A 23,214-nucleotide genomic window follows, 5' to 3' on the forward strand; every position below is an offset into this window, starting at 1 on the left:
TGTAACCAATATAAGTCTCTGTGTTTACTTGGTCGGGTCTGAGCGGTTGTGGGACTGGCAGGTGAAAAAGATTTGTCCTGACTGTGGGCCAGGCAGGAAAACTCAAGCTACAGAATGTAACAGCAAAATGATTTCTAATAATATTCATATATACTCTTAGATCACAGTTATGCTCACCATCATCGGAGAAGTTTCCTCCTATAGAAGATGGGAACAAATGCAGAGACCCACAATTGAACAATGTGCAGAGAGTGAGAGACTTTGGAGGTGAGTAGAATATGGAACCAGTTGCAGAAGGAGAATCACCAATTAGAATGTATTGAATGAAAAAAATCTATTTTTAACAATAAAAATGATATGTGTATATTCATTTTTTTCTTCAGTTTGGAGACTTGAGGAATAAATATATCATTTAACTCTAAAATGCAAAATCCAAACCCTGTCCTAATATTTTCTACCCTTTTTTTACCCACTTTCCATTCTTATCGTCTATTTTCTATTGCTGAGATTTTAATATAGTTTGCATTTATTCCAATAATATATGTATACATAATAAACAAAAGTACTTAAGTATCAAGTGTAACTATTTCACTTACGAGACTAAAGAGCACACGACTTTTACCTATGATGCTGGCTTATCATTTAGCAAAGTAAAACTAGATTCAAGGTTTATTTGCATAGAATATACAAGTGTGTGCTTTGACTTTTCTGAAGTCATGTCAGCCTGTGAGTATTTTTAAAATCAGAATAATAGTTCTAACACAGATTTTATTGTCTCACATCTCATTTGCTGTATCATAAATCATCCCCAAATTGAGCTATTTCTATTCATCTCCAAAAAATGTTACATGAGCTTAAAAAAAAAACCTACAAGCCTGTGCACAATAATCACTATACTGTGAACATTTTCCCCTTTCCTTTTTTAAACCCTAATTGTGATGGTCTCTAATCAGACTGTTGCATAAATATAAGTAACTTCCTCAGAATTCCTAGTAATTATTTTGAGATTGCAGACAAGTTGCAGAATATGATTTTTTAAAACATATAATGATGATATAATCACGTGACAGACACAATGACCCCGTATGACCTAAGTGACCAGCGTAATCATTTGCTTCCTTGCATTGTCCTCTGCACACATTGTTCTTGAACTGAAATGCATCGCCTGCACTTCCAAAGGAATGCTGATTGGTTCCCAGCTTCTACATCTCTTGGGTCATAACCTCTTGTAACTCTAGCTTCAGGGGATCCAATACCTTCTTCTGCCTCCACAGTACCCACCAATGTGTCACACACACACACACACACACACACACACACACACACACACACACAAAGAGAGAGAGAGAGAGAGAGAGAGAGAGAGAGAGAGAGAGAGAGAGAGACAGAGACAGAGACAGGGACAGAGACAGAGAGACAGAGGAGAGAAGAGACATAGACAGAAGTCTAAATAAAAATTAAAAATAAATCTAAACACAAAATTTATGCTTGTATTTTCTCTGCTGAGAAAATGTAGAATCAGCAGTGCCTCAATCAGTTTCATCAGTCCACTTGATGAGACAGTATCAATCTTCACCCAATGATTCTTTCTTCTATTGTTTTTTTCTCCAATACAATTATTTACAGGAACTGAAAGTACAATTTTTAGCTTTGTATGGAAACACACAAACAATCACACACAAACACACAAAACCAGATAGCTAAAACAAAATCCTGAGTATGAAAAGAACTGATATAGGTATCAATATCCCCAATTTCAAGTCATACTATAGAGCTATAGTAACAAAAACAGCATAGTGATCCTTCCTTCTTTAATCTGCATTTGTTAAAGGAATACTCTTTAAGCCTCATTCTGCTTTTCACACAAAGTCAATTGCATATAGACTTCTAAACTCAGCTCACAGAATTAGGATAGCCACATAAAACAAAAAGAAATTGGGAGATATACTCTTGCAATTTAGTTATCTTAAAATATCTTTTGTTCTTTCAATGCAGCATGAAAAGAACTCACCTCTGTCATGCCAGCATCTTCATGCACATAAGTTCTGTAGATCATATTCACCCTTAAATTTATAGGAAGAAATCACCTGTATTGATGGATACAAAGAGTCACATCAGAAAGATGCTTAAATTAGCTCAGAAGCTACTGGAACCATAAACTGGCAGGCCAACATAAGAGGTCCTCATAGAGACTGAATGTGAATTTCCATGGCAAGGGAGTTTTAGTTCCAGCTACTTACTAGGTTATGGTAGGTAGTGAATTACAGAAATAATTTCATCTCTATAGCTAGACAGGGAGAATCTGAAACATTCAGAAAAACCTTGAAGTGCGACAAACATTCAAATTGCTAAGGTTTTACCTGGCTTTTAGATGAAAATTAAAGCCTTAAACATGAAATTACTTACATTCCTAACTTATTCCACTTACATGATTATTAATTAAAAGAAAAGTAATTATCTTTATCCATGTTTCAGTTACTATTTCACTTCTCACTGTGCACAGATGTTCATTTTAGCCTTTGAGGTTTCCAATGGTAATGGAGATTTCCTTCATTAACTCCATTTATCTTTGATTAGAAATGTTGAGTTAGTAGCATGAGTATTCCTTGGTTATGTTTGGTTTCATAACTATTCACAGAACTGATTTCCAGTTTTGAAACACTTTCTTCTTAGACAGTTTCACACAGGATTTAGAAGAGACTTCAGAATTCATGCATTGGAATATCTTACATACATCAAAAGCTTCAGTTAAACTTAATCTACAGTAATTTTGATAATAGAGTGGATTTACCTTATCTCTACTTCAAGGATAGCTATTAAGGACAGAAGATCTCTCAATGAACAGTATAAAATTCATAGCAGAAGAAAGATGATTATTTTACTCAAACCATCCATTTGTATGTTTCATGACTGAGAGAATAGAGCTGGCAAGTCATGCATCCCTGACCAACAATTCTTAAATATTTTAAATTACTTTTCACAGTTCTTATTTTTTTTTTTTTTTTGCTCTAGTGGTTTTTACTGCAGAGTTGGGAGTACTAGGTGTATTGGTTAGTTCTTTTGGTCAACTGGATACAACTTAGCGTCACCTGGGAAGAGGGAACCTGGACTGAAGTAATGCCTTATTTGGCCTGTAGGCATGTCTGAAGGATATTACCTTGATTGATGGATGATATGGGAGGGCCCAGCCAACTGTGAGTAGCAACATCTGTAAGTAGGTGAATTTGGACTGTTTAAGAAAGCTGGCAGGCCGGGCGGTGGTGGCGCACGCCTTTAATCCCAGCACTCGGGAGGCAGAGCCAGGCGGATCTCTGTGAGTTCGAGGCCAGCCTGGGCTACCAAGTGAGTTCCAGGAAAGGCGCAAAGCTACACAGAGAAACCCTGTCTCGAAAAACCAAAAAAAAAAAAAAAAAAAAAAAGAAAGAAAGCTGGCAGAATTCAGGGCGGACCACTTGGTATTGGATAACCAATTTGGGACCTCTTTTCTAGGAAAGACTGTTTCTCCTGCTTCCAGTCTCAGCTTCCCTAGTTGCCTGCAGTTTTTGACTAGGGTTGAGCCCCCCAAGAAATCTCCCCGCACCATGTAAGCATATCTGTTGGTGTTGCTCATGTTCAGACTTCAAATCATTATATACAAGTAACATTATCCAGGGGGCAATATATGAATAATTAACAAAATAGAGTCCATGAATTTGAGAAAGAACAATCTTGAAAGGATTGGAGGGAGGAAAACAAAAAAGTGGAACAATGCAATTACATGGTATTTTCAAAAAAAATAAATAAAAAAGGAAATCTATCAGAGAACAAGGTATTGAGTGAACCAGGAAGCACCTTACTCTGTGACTTTTGTTTTAGTTTCTAGCAAGTTTGAGTTCCTGCCCTTGCGGATGGATTGTGACCTGGAAGCATAAGCTGAGATAAACCCTTACTACCCTTAGTTGGTTTTGGTCAGAGTGTTTGATCACGATGAAAGTTAATTGGAACAGTTGGGCCACAGAAATAGATAACAGTATTGATAATTATTAAATTAGTATTGTTTCAAAATTAAATTTAAAGTCATTATTTTTCAGTATCTTTTTTAGGTAAGGCACAATCTTATAGTTGGGTCATTTTAAGATATAAAAAATGCTAGAATAAGAGTTTAAAATAAGTATAAATGGCAGGTAGAAAAACTGGTTGTTATGGCAACAAAAATGCATTTAAAGCAAGTTTATAGAAAAGGTAATACATTTTTATTGCCCTGAAGTGAAAATCACAACTCAATAACGAATGATGTCTGAATCAAACTAGATTTAAAAATTCAGTTACAGTGTCTACACTCAGAAATCAAGATATTTGTTTTACCACTTAAATGTGGGCTTTTTTTCTGGAGAACCACTTCATTTTAAAATCTTATAGTAAACTTTCTTCACTCAATTTGAATTTTGTGTCACTGAAATTGTATAATTATTTAAATGGAAGAATCTAATAGACTCTATTGAGGTCAAGGACATAGAACTTTAAAATAAACCATATGAATATGTATATACATAGACACTTTGGTTGTTGATTATTAGAATATAATCTTGCAATAACCTCCTAACTTAAGAGATAAAGAAAGGTAGAATAATTTTTCTTGCCCTAGATTCAACAATAGATAAATTTCTAGATTTATCCCTACAATTAAGTTTGTAATTCTTTGTCTTGGAAGCAGGGGAAAATGCCCATCAAATATTGAAAATGTAAAGTAAAAAGCATTTTCATAGGCATTAATTATTTTTAAAAATAAGTATAAACAAAAGCAATTTTTATAATTAACATATCAGTCCAGCTTTAGTTAAAGTGCAATTAAGTACCAAATTTTTCAGAAATTCTGATCATTTACCTCCTACCAGGTTATAATAGTGATACTTTTTTGAAGTTTATATACTTGTTACAAGATACGTATTTTTCATATAAAATATTGCTAACTACAACATTATTAATTATTAAAATAAATGCATCCCTAAATTATTCTGAGATGTGACAATATTTCAGCTATGCTGTGAAGTAACTAAGGGTTAAAATCATTTTTTAAAAGTCTCAAATATGAGTTATGTAACTTATCTCCTGTTTTGACTCATGTAACTTAACTACTTCCATGCTTTGTTTTCTGCACATGTGAATTGAAAACAACTCCATCAACATTATATTTCCATCATAAGATTAAAATATTTGACATATGAGAACATGTATAACTGTGTTTTAATGTACAGGTAATATTTGACATCTTTACTAAATATGTGTATGTTGTGACATATACTATATTTGAAAAAGGTATCTGAAATTGGAACTACACAACGTATTTTTCTCATCTTCCAAAATATATTTGGATGTATTCATATTCAATATCTTCCTTGCTTCATTCCAGTGTGAAAGCCACTAACAAGAAGTCAGTGACAGTTTCATTACAAAGAAGAAAACAGTACTTCCTAAATAAAACATGAATTTGAGCAAAAAATATGTGCAGAAGAGTCAAAAACAAAACAAAAAAATGCAAATTTTGCTGACAACCCACGTTTTATTATGTTATATTTCATCAGTGGAAGCAAGCATCTTGTCTTCTCTCTTGATTACTATTTTATTTTGGGTCTTTAAGCTGTGAAAGAACAGAGAATATATGTAATAGACACCTTTTCAATGACTGAGTGATCAGAATTATGTTGCACTGAGAAAGAAAGACAGGAGTGGTGAGAGTCTGTTCAGGGTCATAGCACATATTCCATGTATCCTGACTCTCAACACTTGCAACTCCATGTGGGAATTTTCCTGGCTGTAGATCTATGCTTCAGGAAAGATAGAATGAGTTCCTTCTTGGAATGAAGGCTTCCAGCTATGCTGAGTTCAGGCTTTGATTCTGAGCTCCTCAGTCCTTGAGTGGTCTATCTCAGACTGTGTCCTCTGCATGGACTCCCACTGTCCACAGAGGTAACATTATGATAATATTTCTTTGTCTTGGCTGCTGCCTTTTCATTGTTTTATATTTCAAGTTAATATGTCAAGAAAATCCAAGAAGAATTACTTTAATGAAATCCTTGCCTCAGGACTCTAAATTGAATCTGATCAATACTTTAACTTACAAAATTATTTAAAATATGTTTTTAATTTAAAATAGAATTATGTCACTGTCCACCATTCCCTTTCTGTGCTGAACCCCCTCCCAGCTACCCTTCCTTGAACTTCTGTCATGTGTCCTTCATCCTCTAATTCTTTTAATTATTATTGTTATTATACATATGTATGCATTCAGATGCACAAATATATAAATATAACCAGTTGAGTCCATTTTTTTGTTGTTTGTATGCATGTGATTTCATGACTGACCACTCTACATTGAACTCATAATAAAAGATTCATCTTCGGGAAAGGCTATATTCAGCAGTCACTAATTTCCTATAATTTTCAGTCTATTTGTGGAACTCCATGAAACTTCTTTTTCCATGAAAATATGTCCACTGACATTGCTAAGGTTCTGGTCTTATATATGCTGCCATTTCTAGGAAAGGTAACTGCATTGCAGACTTCTGGGTATTCTGTCAGTACAATCTTTCCATTATCATTACCACAACAGTCCCTGGGCCATCGATGCACGAACTGTGACATTGATTGTTAGAACTGGACTTCTCACTATCAGTTGATGTCTGTATTACATCCAGATTTGGTTGTGTTTGGTTGTCTCCATTTGCTATAAGAGAGGCTTCTTTGATGGGGGTTAGTAGCTGTACTTACATCTGGGTATAATAGTAAGATTTAGAATGTAATAAGGAATTGTAGAACAAGATCTGCCATAATATGTTATTTGTTTAAGTGTCTCAGTTAAACTACTTTGCTTAGATAGTAGCTTTCAAGTGTTATTCTGTGAAATTTTCACACAAGTACACAATCTATCCTGTTAATTTTCACTATTCACTCCCCTCACTCCTCAGAATTCCCCTATCATATCTTCCTCCCAACTTCAAAGCCCAACTTCACCACAGCTGGAAGCCTTCTTCAACCTACCCTTCCAAAAGCACAGATCTAGTACCAGGAACTCTCTATAAGAAGTTGAAAGTGGTGAGAGTTAGCTTCTGACCTCTTGCAACACACGTCTTTTTATAGATGCTTAACTAACCATTAATTTACTTAATTTAGGCCCCAAGTTCTATTAATGCTGTTCACACCAGTCCCCCTCTCTGTTAAAACCTCAAGCTTTTAGTGCTCATCAACCCAATCTTTCAATCTGATGTAGTGAATAGTATTCTACTACCCACTATTAGTATTATTTCTTATATTGACAGGCTATAGTTTCCAAGAAGCTCTATCCAGAACACATCATTGCCTTCCCCTGGACTCTCATTTCCTCATCTACATCACTTCACTATCTGCCAGAACTCTCATAGTCCTCAGTATTCCTTGTTACTAGTTGAATTTTTATTGGGAAAGCAGACAGTATATTTTCATACAAGTAATAAAAAACTACAATTCATTTATTCTCAGAAGTAGTCTCATATCTTATACCAAAATATTACTATCTGTTAACCTTAAGTTAAACTTCTGGTACTCATGATTTCATTTACCAATCCATGTATTCAGTCACCCAAATATGAGTTACCTAGTCATATACCCATCTTGCTAGTAATTATTTCTTGGTCAATTAATGCATGTTAACAAACACATTTTTCATAGTGTAGAAATACTTATTGATAGTTAGAAACAATCTAGAAATGTTACTGATTACATAATAAATAATCCACATGCACTAAATTTGTATTATACTGCAAACAAATCATCTATATTATATTTTAATAAGAATATATGCTGTGGGATGTCCTGTATGTTGTAAATATATGTTGCTATGATTGATTGATAAATAAAACATTGATTGGCCAGTAGCCAGAAAGGAAGGACAGGGTAGGTGGGACAAAGAAGAGAAGAATGCTGGCAGGTGGAAGGCTGAGGCAGAGACGCTGCCAGTCGCCATGAGAAGCAACATGTTAAGATACCAGCAAGCCATGAGCCACGTGACAACTTATAGATTAATAGACATGGGTTAATGTAAGATATAAGAACAGTTAGCAAGAAGCCTGCCACGGCCATACAGTTTATAATAATATAAGTCTCTGTGTGTTTACTTGGTTGGGTCTGAGTGGCTGCAGGACTGGCGGGTAAGAGAGATTTGTCCTGACTGTGGACCAGGCAGGGAAACTCTAGCTACAAATATGTACTTTAAAAGTATCTTTTATATATCAGTATATTTCATTAGAATAAGACCCTTTTAAAAGGTATAGCAAATTACAGTAAACAAACTGAAAAACTTGTCTCTGAAAAGCATGACAAAATTATAAGCTTGATAATATAATTATAAATTTTAACATTCCAGAAGTTTCTTCTTCCTTTTCTAATTTAAAGAGGCTAGAAGGAACTTCAAGTCTTCCACTATTACCTTGGAAATACCTGAATCCTTTGCTAATAGGCATAACTAACACAGTCTGGCCTTTGCTGTGGGACTGTCTTTGATGAAATTTGACTGTATAAATCACATCTTTACCCTCATGGAATCAATGAAGCAAAGATGTTCCCATGCTGATATATATATAATTTACTAGTTGGACAGAAACATAACACACAAATACTATTGCTAACAACTGGGTATATGAGTTAGTAAGGATATTACCTGCAGTAAATTTATACTGGCTGTTAATGTTAAAGGATATGTAAGATCTGTACTTCAAGCCTCAATGTTTCTCCCCAACATTTATTGCATTGCACAGCACATCATACTTTGAGACTGATTTCAAGTTGGATATAAGTAAAAGGCAATGTACAGTGTTCTTTATTCTTTCAATATGTTAAGATGTAAAAAGCCTACACAGCAACCCTGTGGGCTCTTCCAAATGTAGGCCCTCAAAAGTATCAGGTGCTTGTTTTCTGCCTACAGGCTGTTGATTCATTATATAATGCATGTGTGAGTCATCGCAGACAGACTATCATGATCAATCTTGTAATCCTCAAATTTTAAAGGAAAATTTTTAAAATAAACTTGGCATCTAGTATGGAAAATGATGCATATAGGTTTGATCCTTGTTCTAGTTAGGTTTCTATTGCTGTGATGAACACCATGACCAAAAGCAACTTAGGGAGGAAAGGGCTTATTTCAGCTTGCAGGCTACAGTTCATCATCAGTAACATCAAGGATGGAAGTAAAGGCAGGAAACTGTAGGCCAGATGTGAAGCAGGGACCATAAAGGAAAGTTCCTTACAGGCCCACTCCATATGTCTTGCTTATCTGGGTTTCCTACACAACCCAGGGCTACATGCCCATTGGTGGTACAGGCCACTCTGGGCTAGGACCTCCTACATTATTAGTCAAGACAATAACCCACATACATGCCTATAGGTCAGTCTTATGGAGGCATTTTCTCAGTTACTATTCCATCTTCACAGATATGTCAAGGTGTGTCAAGCTGACAAAAACAATGAGCACACTCTTGCACTAAAACTTTTACCAAATTCTTACTTTTAGCCCTTTTTTGTTATGTTTTATTTTACTTATTGTAAAAGAATGATAATTCTTTTATTAATTAAACATTTATGATCTGAGATATTATAATTAATTAATTAAATTTGTCTAATGGCAAACATGTATCCGAATCCAAATTATTGGAATAAAGTTTTGATGTGATATATAGTAAAAAGCCACATACAGTGATATTTAAAAATTCACTCAAAATATGCCTGATGCATTGAAATTATGATTCTGCATTAATTTATATTTGTAGATGCTTTTATATATACATGTGGGGTTATTAATAACTGATGTAAAGCTAGCCTCTACTTGACAATTTTTCATAAGGAAAAGCATAGATCTTTGAGCAGTTGCTTCATCATGTAAGAAAACAGGCAGGAACAGATGTGCAGAGATTTTCCACAGTTCCCTGGAAGCTCCTGCTTCCTCAGAGAGGAAGAGATCGCACACAGAGAGTGGGCGGGGCATAAATACAGAAACATCTGCTGCTCAGAGTAAATGGATAGAGACAGGTTTCAGAGAGCTTAGAGGGCAGTAAAAAATGGAACACATAATGGATTTATCTTCTCAAATGTCAGGAGTTGATGTAAGACAGAGTCAAGGTATTTCTTAAGATGTGAACAAGGAAAGTAGAAAAGAAAAATACATTTTCAAGTAATTTAGGGGGTAGAAGACAGAAGGTGAGAAATTTTCAGCAGGAACATGAAGAAACAGCATGCAGCTAACTATCTGAGCATCCTTTCTAGGTGCTTTATTATAAATCATACCCAATAGTGATTAAAACAAAATACCACTCTCAGTGTCATGAATGGAACTGGATCATTTATCATAGAAATAATATAGAAAAATTTGGGGAAAAATATGTGTAAATAGATTAAATCCCAAAAATGAATTTGTAATGTGTTCAGTTTTATGAGTTGATTTCTTTGAACATTTATGTTGGTGGTAATTTTTATGATGTGTGGGTAAGAAGATTAAATTCAGATCATTTCTATGATTTTCTCCAAATAGGCCAAGTTTTGCATCTCTGTAACCCCATCTCTAGCTCTAGACTGTTTTTCCATATGTGTGAGGAGCATCAGTCAATTACTAGATTTATCTTATTGTTATTGGAACGAAAACATCAAATTTCCAAATATTTCCTAATAAAACTGGGTGTATCTTAGCAAGGTGGAATTATCATATAATGTAATAAAACATAGTATCTTAGGGTAATAGATAAATTGCTTTAAGATTAAGTATTCTGTCTTACAATCTCAAGCAGATTTCCAGATGCCCACTCAAAACCTGGAGATGTATGTGTGGCTTGATGCACAATTTAAAACTGATGGTAAGTTCTAAGATGGTTTAGGGATCTTAGGCATTTGATCAGGCAGTTAAAGATGCGCATTAAAACAACTTGTTATGAACTGTAAGAACACTATAATTGAACGGACTCCCCATTAGTTCATGTGTGGAAGCCTAACCCCCAATGTATGTATGAAGACAGAGTTACCTAATCAAGAAGTGATAAGGTCATAAGTGCTGTCTTCAAAGTTCAGAGCATATCAAAATCATGGGAGTAAGTTTCTTAGGAAAGGGTAGTTTGGCCCCAGCCATCATTCACTAATGGTCTTTACAAGATTCCATACTTGGACTTCTCCATCTCCAGAAAAACGAGTTAATAAATACCGGTTGATTTTTAGTACCCCAATCTGCACACTTTTAGCGTAACAGAAACCTGACTGTCCAGAGCTGACTGCATTCTTCTGTGGCCCCAAGTACCAAGCAGAGCTCAGTGCTATCTAGGACTTCTGCAGGAAAATCTGAGCTCTGAAACTGCTTCCCCACCATGCCAGCTCAGGAGCATCTTGTGACACCACTACCAGACGAATGAATACAATTGCAATAGATTTAAAAACTGTGAGCCAGGAGTAGAATTGTAGAGAAAACCCTCAGAACAAACTTTACCTTTCCTTGCATGAAGAGTAGACAGAACTGGAACCCAACGGGCAGGCACAGAGAGAAGCCAAGACTGCCTGCCACAGCCTTGCTACAGTAGTGAGCCTGGAACAGCTAACAATGCAGAGATCAAGCTCTTAGCAACTGTGCAAGAAACTGAATTCTAGTGAAAAAAAATAAATATTGAAATGTCAAAATGCAGACTGCTTTTCAGAAGTATGCCTACCTTCATGTTTGTCTTTTCTCTTAAGTCATCTTATTTTCCTTATGTATTTATAAAATAGGCTTTTGAGACAAGGAATACAGTGCCCAGGTTTCTGGTGTCATTTGAGTGGCAACTCTCCCACAGCAACTGAAATGTAATGGATGTCTTTCCCTAGAAGACTTTTATTTTATTTTATTTCTTATAAACACGTTCTTACGAGCCTAACATTTTTTCCCTTTTATTGAAAAATAGATTCTTTTCAATCCACAAACCTACCTGATGCCATGCAGCTCAGGCAAGCAAAAGATACCCATGGGGCAGCCTGAGTCCTCACAGCCTGGCCTTTCTGAAGGCATCCACAGACCAGCCTGATGCCATGTGGCACCCGAGCTGGTGGCGGCCCTTAGGATGAGCAAGAATATAGTGGAGAAATGGGAGAGAAAGAGAGGCAGAATGGTCCATGTGCTGTGGTAAGAGGAAGAGCAGATCTGAAGAATGGACAACAGTGAGGAATGGGCTGATGTTGGCTGCCTGCTTGCCACTGAGCACCAAGGTGACTTCCGGACCTGGGCTGCTGCCTTGGACCATGTTTGGATCCATGGTCCTACAGCAGCCAGGGTCTGTGTTGCCACCAAGGCCGTGAGAATCCCTGAGGTCTAGGCCATTCTGGTGATGAGGGCCGTGCTGCCGCCAGAGCCATGTTGATTTGAGTGGCCTGTGCGCTACTGGGGGATATGATGATATCTGGGTCCAAACTGCTTCTGGTGGGGGATGGGGAGGTCGTCTATGCTTGGGTCTGTGGCCCTATATCAGCCAAGCTCTGTGTTAATGTCCATGACTTCAGTAACCACTGAAGGCTATTTGAATGACTGTGGCCTGGTCAGACTCTTGAGGACATGTCTGGATCTGTGGCCTTAACTCAGCCAGGGGAATTATTGATGTCCATTGCTTCTGAGACCATTGAAGGCCATGCTGATGCCAGGGTTCTGGACTGCCACCTGGAGCCATACTGGTGTCTGAGAGCCACTGTGCTTTGGGGCCCATGCCGATTTGAGTAGCCGGTGCTATTACCTGGGGCCATGGTGATGTCTGGACATGAGCTGCTGCCAGGGGCCATGTCTGGGTCCATGTTCTTGCTTCGGTTAGGGGTTGTGATGATGTCCATGGCCCATGTTACCAAAGGGGGTCTTAGGAACCAGGTATGTTGAAATCTGAGGGCCATGTTGAGCCATCCCAACCTCTTACTGGCCCTGGGATAGTTGACCTTGGTCCTGGATGGACACTGGAGTAGGAGAGCTGGCCCTGCCTCCTATAGGAGAGATGGACCCACCCCTTACCACAGGCATGGGAGAGCTGACTTTTATGGCATGGGACAAAGAGAGCATGCTCTGGCCCTCATCTGATGGAGGCCTGGGCCTTGGGTTCCCCTACCCTAACATCTACCCCATCTATGTATGACTTGCTAGAGTGCAAGAAGGGACTGGAACTGAGGGATGATAACTCTTTGATCTCTATGACTTGGGGCAACAGCAGGATATCCGAGAGGAGTTTCAGCATCTGCTCCAGTAATGATGGTGCACCAGAGCCTTTAAGCCAGAACATGGCTCATTGCAATGAACATTTTGTGGGTAGGGCTGAATATATAAAAGGGTATGCTGAGTGACACACAGCGCCTCACAATGCCACTAGGATAAATGAAGAGATGTTAGAAAGACAGAGAAGCAAAATGGGGTTTTTGGTTGGTTGGTTTGGTTTCTAACTAATTGCGGGGGGGAGTCTTTTGAGGGGTGTATGCAGAGCTGAGGAGTGGATATGGAGGGACTTAGAGGTGAGAGGGATTGGGGTCCATAATGTGAAATTCCCAAAGAATGAATAAAGAATTATGTCTTTAAGAAAAAAGGAAATAGATTCTTTTCTCATACAATATACCTGTTTACAGTTTTCCCCCCCTTCACTGTTCTTAGTACCTCCCCACCTCTCTTCCATCCAGATCCACTTCCTTTCTGTCTCTCAGTAGAAAAGAACAGGCTTCTAAGAGATAACAACAAAACGTAGCAAAAATAAAATATAATACAATAAAATAAAAATCATCACATCGAAGTTGGACAAAGCAAATCAACAGGAGGAAAAGTGCCCAAGACAAGGCATAAGAATCAGAGACCCACTCTAATACAGATTCACACACATATTCACACAAGGCAAGAGTGGAAAAACATAAAAGAAATGTAAACAGCCAACAAATAAGTGAAAAATGTTTATCTTTAAGCATTAGGAAAGTGAAAATCAAAACTGTGTTGTGGTGTCATATCACCCCATTAAGAATGGCTAGCATAAATTACACAAAGGACAGTGAATACAGATGGAGATATGAAAAAGCAAGTTGTAAATTAGTGGTAGGATCATACCTGGTGTAGCCATTGTGGAAATCAGTAGGGAAGGTTCTCAAAGGATTAATAACAGAACTACCATATGATTCAACTCTAACACCTCCTAGAATAAAACCAAAGAAATCAAAGTCAGCATACAAGAGATACTTCTGCTTAATGCTAATGGTTCATATTATCCCAGTTATTTAATTATCACAGGTATGCTGTGGAGTAACCCTTTTGTACAGTGTGAAGATTAGTCACTGTGATTAGTTTAACAAAGAAGCTGACTGGCCAATAATTAAACTGGGTAAAGTTAGGCAGGAGAGCCAAATTGAGAATTATCGGAAGAAGAGGGCAGAGCTGGGTAAATGTCAGAAGATGCAGAGAAAGCAGGATATGTAGAAAATGTTGTAACAAGCCAGGAGCCATGTGGCAAAGCATAGATAAGAAATATGGATTAATTTAAATGTAAGAGTTAGCTAGTAACAGGCCTGAGCTATTGGCTGAGCATTTACAATTAATATTAAGTCTCCATGTTATTTTCTTGGGAGCTGCTTATGAAACAGAAATTTTGGCCTACACAAGTACCCATCCATGGGTGGCTGAATACAGAAAACCGGGCACATGCATACAATAGAGTATTATTTAAGAAGAATTAAATCATGTTGTTTGTAGCAAAATATGTAAATTAGGAGATGATATAAAAAGAAGTAGATGGACTAAGAAAAGCAAGTATTGAATGTTTTCTCTCATACATAAATCTAAAACTCAAAATAAAATTACATATAAGTAGAAGAGAAACTTACAAGGAAAGTGACAGGGTGGGGAAGGGAGTTGAGTATGGACGATGAGGGGATTAATATGAACAAAGTGGGTGATGAGGGAATTAATATAAACAAAGTATATAATATATATATTAAAATGTCACATTTAAACCATTATTCTATATGATTATCATTGACTACCTCAAACAAGAGCTACATGAATAAAAGTAAAATAAATAAATAAATTAGTTAACCTGAAGATTTTTGGGAGGAGATGGGTCTCAAAACAGGGTTTTTCTGTGTAGCCTTGGCTATCCTGGAACTTGCTCTGTAGACTAGGCTGGGCTTGAAGTCACAGAGATCTGCCTGCCTCTGCCTCCCGAGTGCTGGAATTAAAAGCATGATGTGATTGATATGAATTGCTTACTCTTTACAGCAGTAGTCCTCAACCTGTGCATCTCAACCTCCTTGGGGCTGAATCAACCTTGTCACAGGGTCACATATCAAATGTCTTATATATCAGATATTTATATTACAATCCATAAGAGTAGCAAAACTACAGTTATGAAGTATAACAAAATAATTTCATGGTTGGGGGCCACCACAAATTGAGGAACTGCATTAGGAATGTTAGGAAGCACTGCTCTATAGGGCCTGTAAGTGCTTCCAACAGCGGAAGGCTGTTATTATTGCCAATATGAATTCAAAGCTGATTGACTTTCAGCAGGTATGAATATTATAAGTTCACCAATCAAAGAGTGAAGGTAACACACACAAATCTCAGTCCTCACAGTTTGTATTACATTTCAAGATATTCACAACATTTTCTTTGTTCTTAGATTGGAGCCTTATGTGTTACTTTGAACATTTTGAAGAGTGGGGTACATCATAACTTCTCTCTTCGATTATATTCAGTTCACAGATGCATATTCAAAGCTCATGCCTACATAAAATCTTGAAGCATAAATGACCTTGAAATTTACCAATGGAAAAGAAAACATAAAGGAGTAAAACAATGTGTTCAGGAAGCAATTAGTTTAATGTTTACACTATGTCCCTAACTTATTGTAGTGCCAATATTCAGGATATTTTATGTCACTTTATTCAGAAGCCCAGGGGTGGACTATATGATATAAAAGTGATATGCTCTTAGGCTGAGTGGTAACAGATTTTTGTCTTAAAACATTGTCCAAATATATATTACAGTTTAATTGTTTCATATTAGCTTACTATATTATAGATTTTTCTTAGAGCTTTATGTGTAGTTCCAAACAAATAATAATATTTTTCTGAAAAAAAAATAGATACAAGGGTGTGTGAGTATTACCAATATTTATTAAGTTTCTATTAAGGCCATAGTGAACAGTAAATGTAAAGAAATGTGTACTTTGGTTCTCAGAGAAGATTCCTGAGCACATTTAAAAAATCTGCTCATGTCTTTGTGAATGCAGGCACCTGAAAAGCTGAATAGGCACTTATGCTACATAATGTACCATGTCTCATTCAACAGCATAATAACATGATTATAAATAGTCTTGTAGAAGTATAAAACAAATATTAAATTCTAGAAATAGTTGGAGATGGTGTCCCTAGCTACACACTCATGAATTCTTTTACAAAATAATGAGAATACTGACCATATCAACAATACATTTGCTTTCTAGATTGCAAATGTCTGAACATTCATAATAAATAGCTAGCAGGTAATGGATCAAAACACCATATTAATACATTTTATGTTTAAGTCATCATTCATAATCAGGCACCAACCTCAAATTTTCCAGAGAATAATTGCATGACTATAGGAAAATCAGAAAAACGTAAATACTACTTCATCTGGTATACATAACGGCAACCTTATGTTATTTATTCAACATGAAAAGTTACAGTGAAATAAATTGAAATATTAGAAAGCCCAGTGCTAAGAAACTCAAATGTGTATTACTTCAGAAACTTAACAAAGTTTGGAAACAACTCATGTTAAATTGTTAATAGGATCTGCTAAAAATAAGTTGCACCAAACTCCTTTACAGTTCTAAGGAACCATATTTCCATGATTATTAGGAAAGGATAAAAATCTATAAGATTTTTATAAGGTAGAGATTTCTTTCAGCAATGACGCCTATAGTGACTTGCTACAGATTTCCCCCCAGAGCACACAGATGAGGCAGTAGTAGACACCCTTGTCCTTTTAATGATGGTCAAGTAAAGAGTGTTGTGACTTATCCATTACAACTCATACATTTTGTTTCTAAAATGTTCATAAACTTTGAGTATTTCAAATACTTATGCTGCCACCATGTACTAAGTGGGAGCTAGATATATTAATTCATTTCCAATGAATGGAATGTGGCAGTTTTGTATGTTTCTGCTGAGGTTTGATTAGAAGAAAATGCTACATTCCATCTTAGCAGCTATCCTCAACTGCCCAATGTAAACACACTAATGGAAGCTTCTGTCCAATAGTCAAGGAGGAGGCCTTCAGCCTAGCATCACCACCATCACCACCACCACCACCAATTACAACCACAACCACCACAACCACCACAACCACCATGGAAGATCTAAAACCTGAAAGAAACCACATGAGACTGGGAGATTGATCCTCTCTCTCAGTAAAAGATTCAGATAAGACTGAAACTCCGACTAGTTTGATCAAACTCTGCATTAGATATAACTCAGATATTCAGATCAAGCTGTACCTACATTCTTAATAAACAATTACAATCAATCAATGGTTGCTTTCAGCTGCTAAATGTTAATTTCCAGAAAGAAAATAAAAAAAAAAAACTCTGGAGTTGTTTGCATGATGCTATTTTCCATGCATTCCCATAGTGAAGCATATATTTACATAATGACTGAGATTTGTCTTTACACTAACAGCTTGAGTTCTCCACAGATCCAGAATATCTTCAAGCACATAACAATGACAAAATAAGTTTTTGGTCCCCCCCCACAGATGTGGAAGGTAAGTCCCTGTTGCTGAAGACACAAGGTCCAGAAATCCCCAACTAACTGCCTCCCCACCTGGATCAGGGAGTTTACTATTGTTATACCTCCTAGAAATGTGGGAAGCTACATACATAAATTCCCACTGCCTAAGCATGAGCTGAACAGCATCAATAGACATGCCAAAATAGAAAGGAAAAAGCCCACAAGGCTTTCAAACCTACGCAAAGAACTACAGGTAACTAAGGAATACTGAGAGTGGGAGAAATAGTCTTCTCCATGGAGAAACATACAATTGACTGTCCAATACCAAATGATCAGTCCTGATGATATGCGTGGGAATGTCATTGTTAAGACTGAGAAGGGTATGTTTGGTAAATGTATGTATGCACGTACATATACATATATTTGCATAGTGACAAAAGATAGAGAGGCATTGAATTTGAAAGAGAGTGAGGAGCTGTGTGTATGATGTTTTGGAGAGAGGAAATGGAGGGGAGGAATGGTGCAGTTATAATCTCAAGAGTAAAAGAAACAAGGAATTAAAATATTTACACCTGTAATAAGAATTTCAATGTAAATAATGCAAACTTAAAATTTCCCATGATTCAAGCAAGTTTGATCATATTTTTTTACTCTTAGAAATGCTTTGGTTCCCTCAATTTTAGGATGTGAATAAGTACAGTAAATTCCCAAAAAAAAATTCTGCATTTTCTTTAAAAAGGAGAAAATGAAAACAAGGGATGGAGACCTGTTTAAGGTGGCAGAGTGGTTGTCTGGCACATAAGAGTTCCTTAATTTGATCTCCAGCACCAGCAAAAAAGAAAAATAAAAGTGTTTAAATTAATTAAATCCCCTAATTAAAATACTACTGGGGGTGGTTTGATGTATTATCTATAATGAAAACCTGGTAAATTTTGATGAATAGAAAACATTATCGATTTCACTTTAGCTGTAGTTTTTACAAGCTTTAAATATACACACTTATAGTGAACACAATAGACTAATAGAATTAAATGGTCAATAAAGAAAATATGGTTAGCCTCACTAATCAAGATTCAATTTATGAATATACCAAATAGATTACTATGATCCAGTCATCACCAAAGAATAGTAGGTGGAAATGTGAAGTGAATGTATAGTTTAAGGAAAGAGATCACATTCCTTGAATGTAGCCACTGAAAAGAGTCCATGCCAGCCAGAAATGGAAACAGTCTACTAGCTGAGTTACTGAAGGGGCCAAGCTAAGCAGGAATATAAAGGGGCAAACCTGTTTACTGGGGTGGATGCACTGTAGGAACAATTTCTATTTTGAGTCCTGTGTGTATGCATTTATTCACACCTAGAAATGTCACATCTATTTTCCACTTTACTCTAATAAGCCATCAGTATCAATACAACTTGTATCTTGCTGTGGGATGGTCTGTATGTCAAATGTGTTGCTGATTGGTCAATGAATAAATCACTGATTGGCCCGTGGCCAGGCAGGAAGTGTAGGCAGGACAAGGAGGAGAATAGAGCTGGGAAGTGGAAGGCTGAGAAGGAGACACCACCAGCCGCCATCAGGATAAGGAAGATGTAAAGTACCGGTAAGCCACAAGCCACGTGGCAAGGTATAGATTAATAGAAATGGATTAATTTAAGCTGTAAGAACAGTTAGCAAGAAGCCTGCCACGGCCATACAGTTTGAAACCAATATAAGTCTCTGTGTTTACTTGGTCGGGTCTGAGTGGCTGTGGGACTGGCAGGTGAGAGAGTTTGTCCTGACTGTGGGCCAGGCAGGAAAACTCCAGCAACAAATGGCGCCCAACGTGGGGCAAGAGTTTCCACCTAAAAACTGAAAAAAAGGATTCTAAAACGGAGCTAAAAACAGTTCCTAATTGTCTCTCTCAAATGAGCGACAGCTGCCGGTTTGAGCTACTGGTGGGTTCCTAGTGTGCGCGCTCGACCTGCCGCCATATGGCGGGAATGAGGCCTCTGCAAGTGGCACATTAAGCTACATTGTGGATTTAGCCTTTGCTAGTACAAAACAAAAAAAGAGGTTTCTGGGCTACACGCTGCTTGGATAAAAACATAGACCCACGATGGCTCCCAGAGCTGGCGGTAAGCATACCGCCGCCATGTTGGGAAGCTGAGGTGGGCGGAGCCAGCAGCCACAACACCAGCGCCGTTTCAGGCTTAGAAGGCTGCAGTTCAAAGCAATAGGCTCAAGCTAATATAAAAAAATAAGCCACGTAAAGATGGCTACCACACAAAGAATCTGGATTATGTTCTCTTTGATATTTGTAACTAAAGAAAAACATTTGATTACAAAAGCTGTTGAGTTATGCCAAAATGTATATTTTAAAGGTACCTTGACTTCAAAATTTGGATATAAGGATATGTTGCTTTGGAAAGGAGATTCTGCTTTTGTTCCCACAGAAAGCCAGAGGCTATGGATTTGTTCCAGATTAAGACACATCAGGTTTGACCAGCCAAGACCCCCTGAAAGGTCTCCGATGACACCATGGCCCAGATGATCCAACATCCAAAACCGTTTCAAAGCAACTGGCTCAGACGATACAACCTCATGGACTACTCCATAATCCTAAAATATTCTTTGTGTCCCATAAGATACAGCGCCCCCCTCCAGCAGGAAGTAGTAAGAGAAGCTACGCCCAAATTCCCAAATATACCAAGCTGACTTTGGAGATATGTAAAGGTTAAAACCTTCCTTTTTAAGAAAAGAAAAGGGGAGGTGCTGTGGGATGGTCTGTATGTCAAATGTGTTGCTGATTGGTCAATGAATAAATCACTGATTGGCCCGTGGCCAGGCAGGAAGTGTAGGCAGGACAAGGAGGAGAATAGAGCTGGGAAGTGGAAGGCTGAGAAGGAGACACCACCAGCCGCCATCAGGATAAGGAAGATGTAAAGTACCGGTAAGCCACAAGCCACGTGGCAAGGTATAGATTAATAGAAATGGATTAATTTAAGCTGTAAGAACAGTTAGCAAGAAGCCTGCCACGGCCATACAGTTTGAAACCAATATAAGTCTCTGTGTTTACTTGGTCGGGTCTGAGTGGCTGTGGGACTGGCAGGTGAGAGAGTTTGTCCTGACTGTGGGCCAGGCAGGAAAACTCCAACAACAGTATCTTACTAAAAAAAATCATTATTGCTCATTGATCTTTTATATAGCCTCTGCAGTATTTCAGATTTATTGTTCCTGTGACACACTTGAATGATAAGATTTTGAAGGATCCCTAACACGGGAAGCGTAGTGCCCACTGTTCCTATCTGCATTAGGCAACCACTCACAGTTGCCCTCTCAGTTGTCCTAATATTTTCTAAATGTGTTGCTTTACAATGGGAAATAAGTCAATACCGATACGTTGGTCAGAGCTCAATAATCTTCCACTAAGTTAAACGAAGTCCCTATTTTCTGTTATTCTAAAGGGTTTTCTAAAAATTTGTTCTATTTCTGTCAATAACACTGAACTGAGGAAGAAATAAAATGCATGAAGGCAGCCTGTTTGAATGATGAAAATCTTGAAACATTAGGACTAGCAGAGGCCTGGCTACCATACTGACATAAGGTAGGAATGGAGAATAAAACTAAACACAACAAAGAAAGAGTAGTTCAGCATAAAGCATGCTGCATTATAAGACTATGTGTAATATGGACAGTGAAAACTGAAAAATGAACTAAAAACAAACCTTTTTTCTTAACAAATTTAAAAATTAATAGAATATTACATATTTCAACATTTTTAAAGACAAAATTTGAAGAATTTTACAATGGAATATTACATGTGATCAGAAAAGGAGTTATTTAGGACCTTATAGAATAAATAAAATTTAAGTGCTCTGAATAGCTTAAAATGGGGAAAGGAGGCAGAAATTTTGCAAAATCTGTTTGAAAAATATGTGAGATGAGTATTTATTCAATAAGAGAGCAGATCTGCTCTTCTCTTTTCCTTAGAATGGGTTCCCCAGAAAATCGTTCTGAAGAAAATCTTGGGAGTTCATATTTTATGGAGTGGTACAAACCCGTGAATACAGTATTGATTGCAGAGGTAATAAGACTCAGAATGGAGAGGAGGTTTCAAGGTGCATACTGAGCGAGCCTCCATTTTTTAATCTTCTGTGATTTGTTCCTGAGCTAATCAAGAATTTTAGCTAGAAGCTGTATTATTTTGTGGAAGCTCTTTCCACATAAAAAAGAAAAAACTATTTATCTTTTGCTTACAGTGTAACTGGTCAAAAGCTTTTCCCTGTGAGATATTAACTTCCCTGCACTTCTGGTTGCATATGCTCAAAGTGTAGTTCCATGCTGACATATAATCACAGCCCAAAGAGAAGACTTAGCTTAGCATCCTCATATAAATAATGCAGCATGATCAAGAAATAAGCGTCTGTTCAGTGATGGTTTCATACACTAAGGACGTTCTTAATGAAAGCTAAGAAAGCATAGTTTGTCAAATGTCCCACAGTTAAGGGCACGGGATGTACTTAAGATGATGATTCTGTGTATAGTGTAAGGAATTAATTCCTGCTATCCTCTGCTCCTATCCAGCATCAATTCTATAACATTTCTCTGTTCTTGTGGAAAATGGATGATTTCCCTACTTTCCTGAGAAGCTAAGTAGAAAAACATATTCTTTCAGATTCTTTGTCTGTATATGCTTCTGTAACTAATCCCAAATAAGTACTAAGAACTATAACTCTTCCTTCTTCAACAACCCATCGGTGCTGAGTGATTTCATGTCAACTCGACAAAAGTTAGATTCATTTGTGAAAAGTAAGCTTCTATTGGGACAAAAATTCCACCATGTTGGTCTGAGGAATGGTGCATTTTCTTAATTAATGATTGGGGACGGGGAAAGGCCTAACTTACTGTGTGTTGGACCAACTCCAGAATGGTAATCTTGGGGGCTATACGAAGTTAGGCTGAATAAGCCATGAGGGGAAAGACAGTCAGTACCACTCCGCCATGACTTCAGCACCAGTTCCTGCCTCCAGGTTCCTGCCTTGAGTTCCTTCTCTGACTCTCCTGGATGATTAGACTACAAGCTATAAAGCAAAATAGATGCTTCCCTTCCCAAATTCTGCCAGGCATGGTGTTTCATCACTGCAATAGAAGAACGAACTGAAACACCACCCTAATATCCCTTTCCCTGGCTAAGGATTTCCGTTTTCTGGATTGCTTCTTTGATGGAGGTAAACCAGACTGTTAATCTTTTGATTGTCTTCTTCATAACTTCTCACTAATCATTGCTTTGGTTAGTTTCTGTCATTTTTGTCTTTTGGTTAAGAAAAAATATTTCATTTGTATTTTGCAAATGATATAGAGGCTCTAAGTTCAAAGCTCAACTGTCCCTCTACTTCTAAGTGAACCCACGGTCTAAAAGTTGATGAACAGTTCTTCAATTTGCTTAGTACTTTCCATTTCCCTTCTCTTTGTGTGTCTTTTCTTTTTAATAATCC

The sequence above is a fragment of the Peromyscus californicus genome, unplaced genomic scaffold (genome assembly GCF_007827085.1).
Source record: "Peromyscus californicus insignis strain IS unplaced genomic scaffold, ASM782708v3 Scaffold_12__1_contigs__length_115047231, whole genome shotgun sequence".
NCBI classification, from domain to species: domain Eukaryota; kingdom Metazoa; phylum Chordata; class Mammalia; order Rodentia; family Cricetidae; genus Peromyscus; species Peromyscus californicus.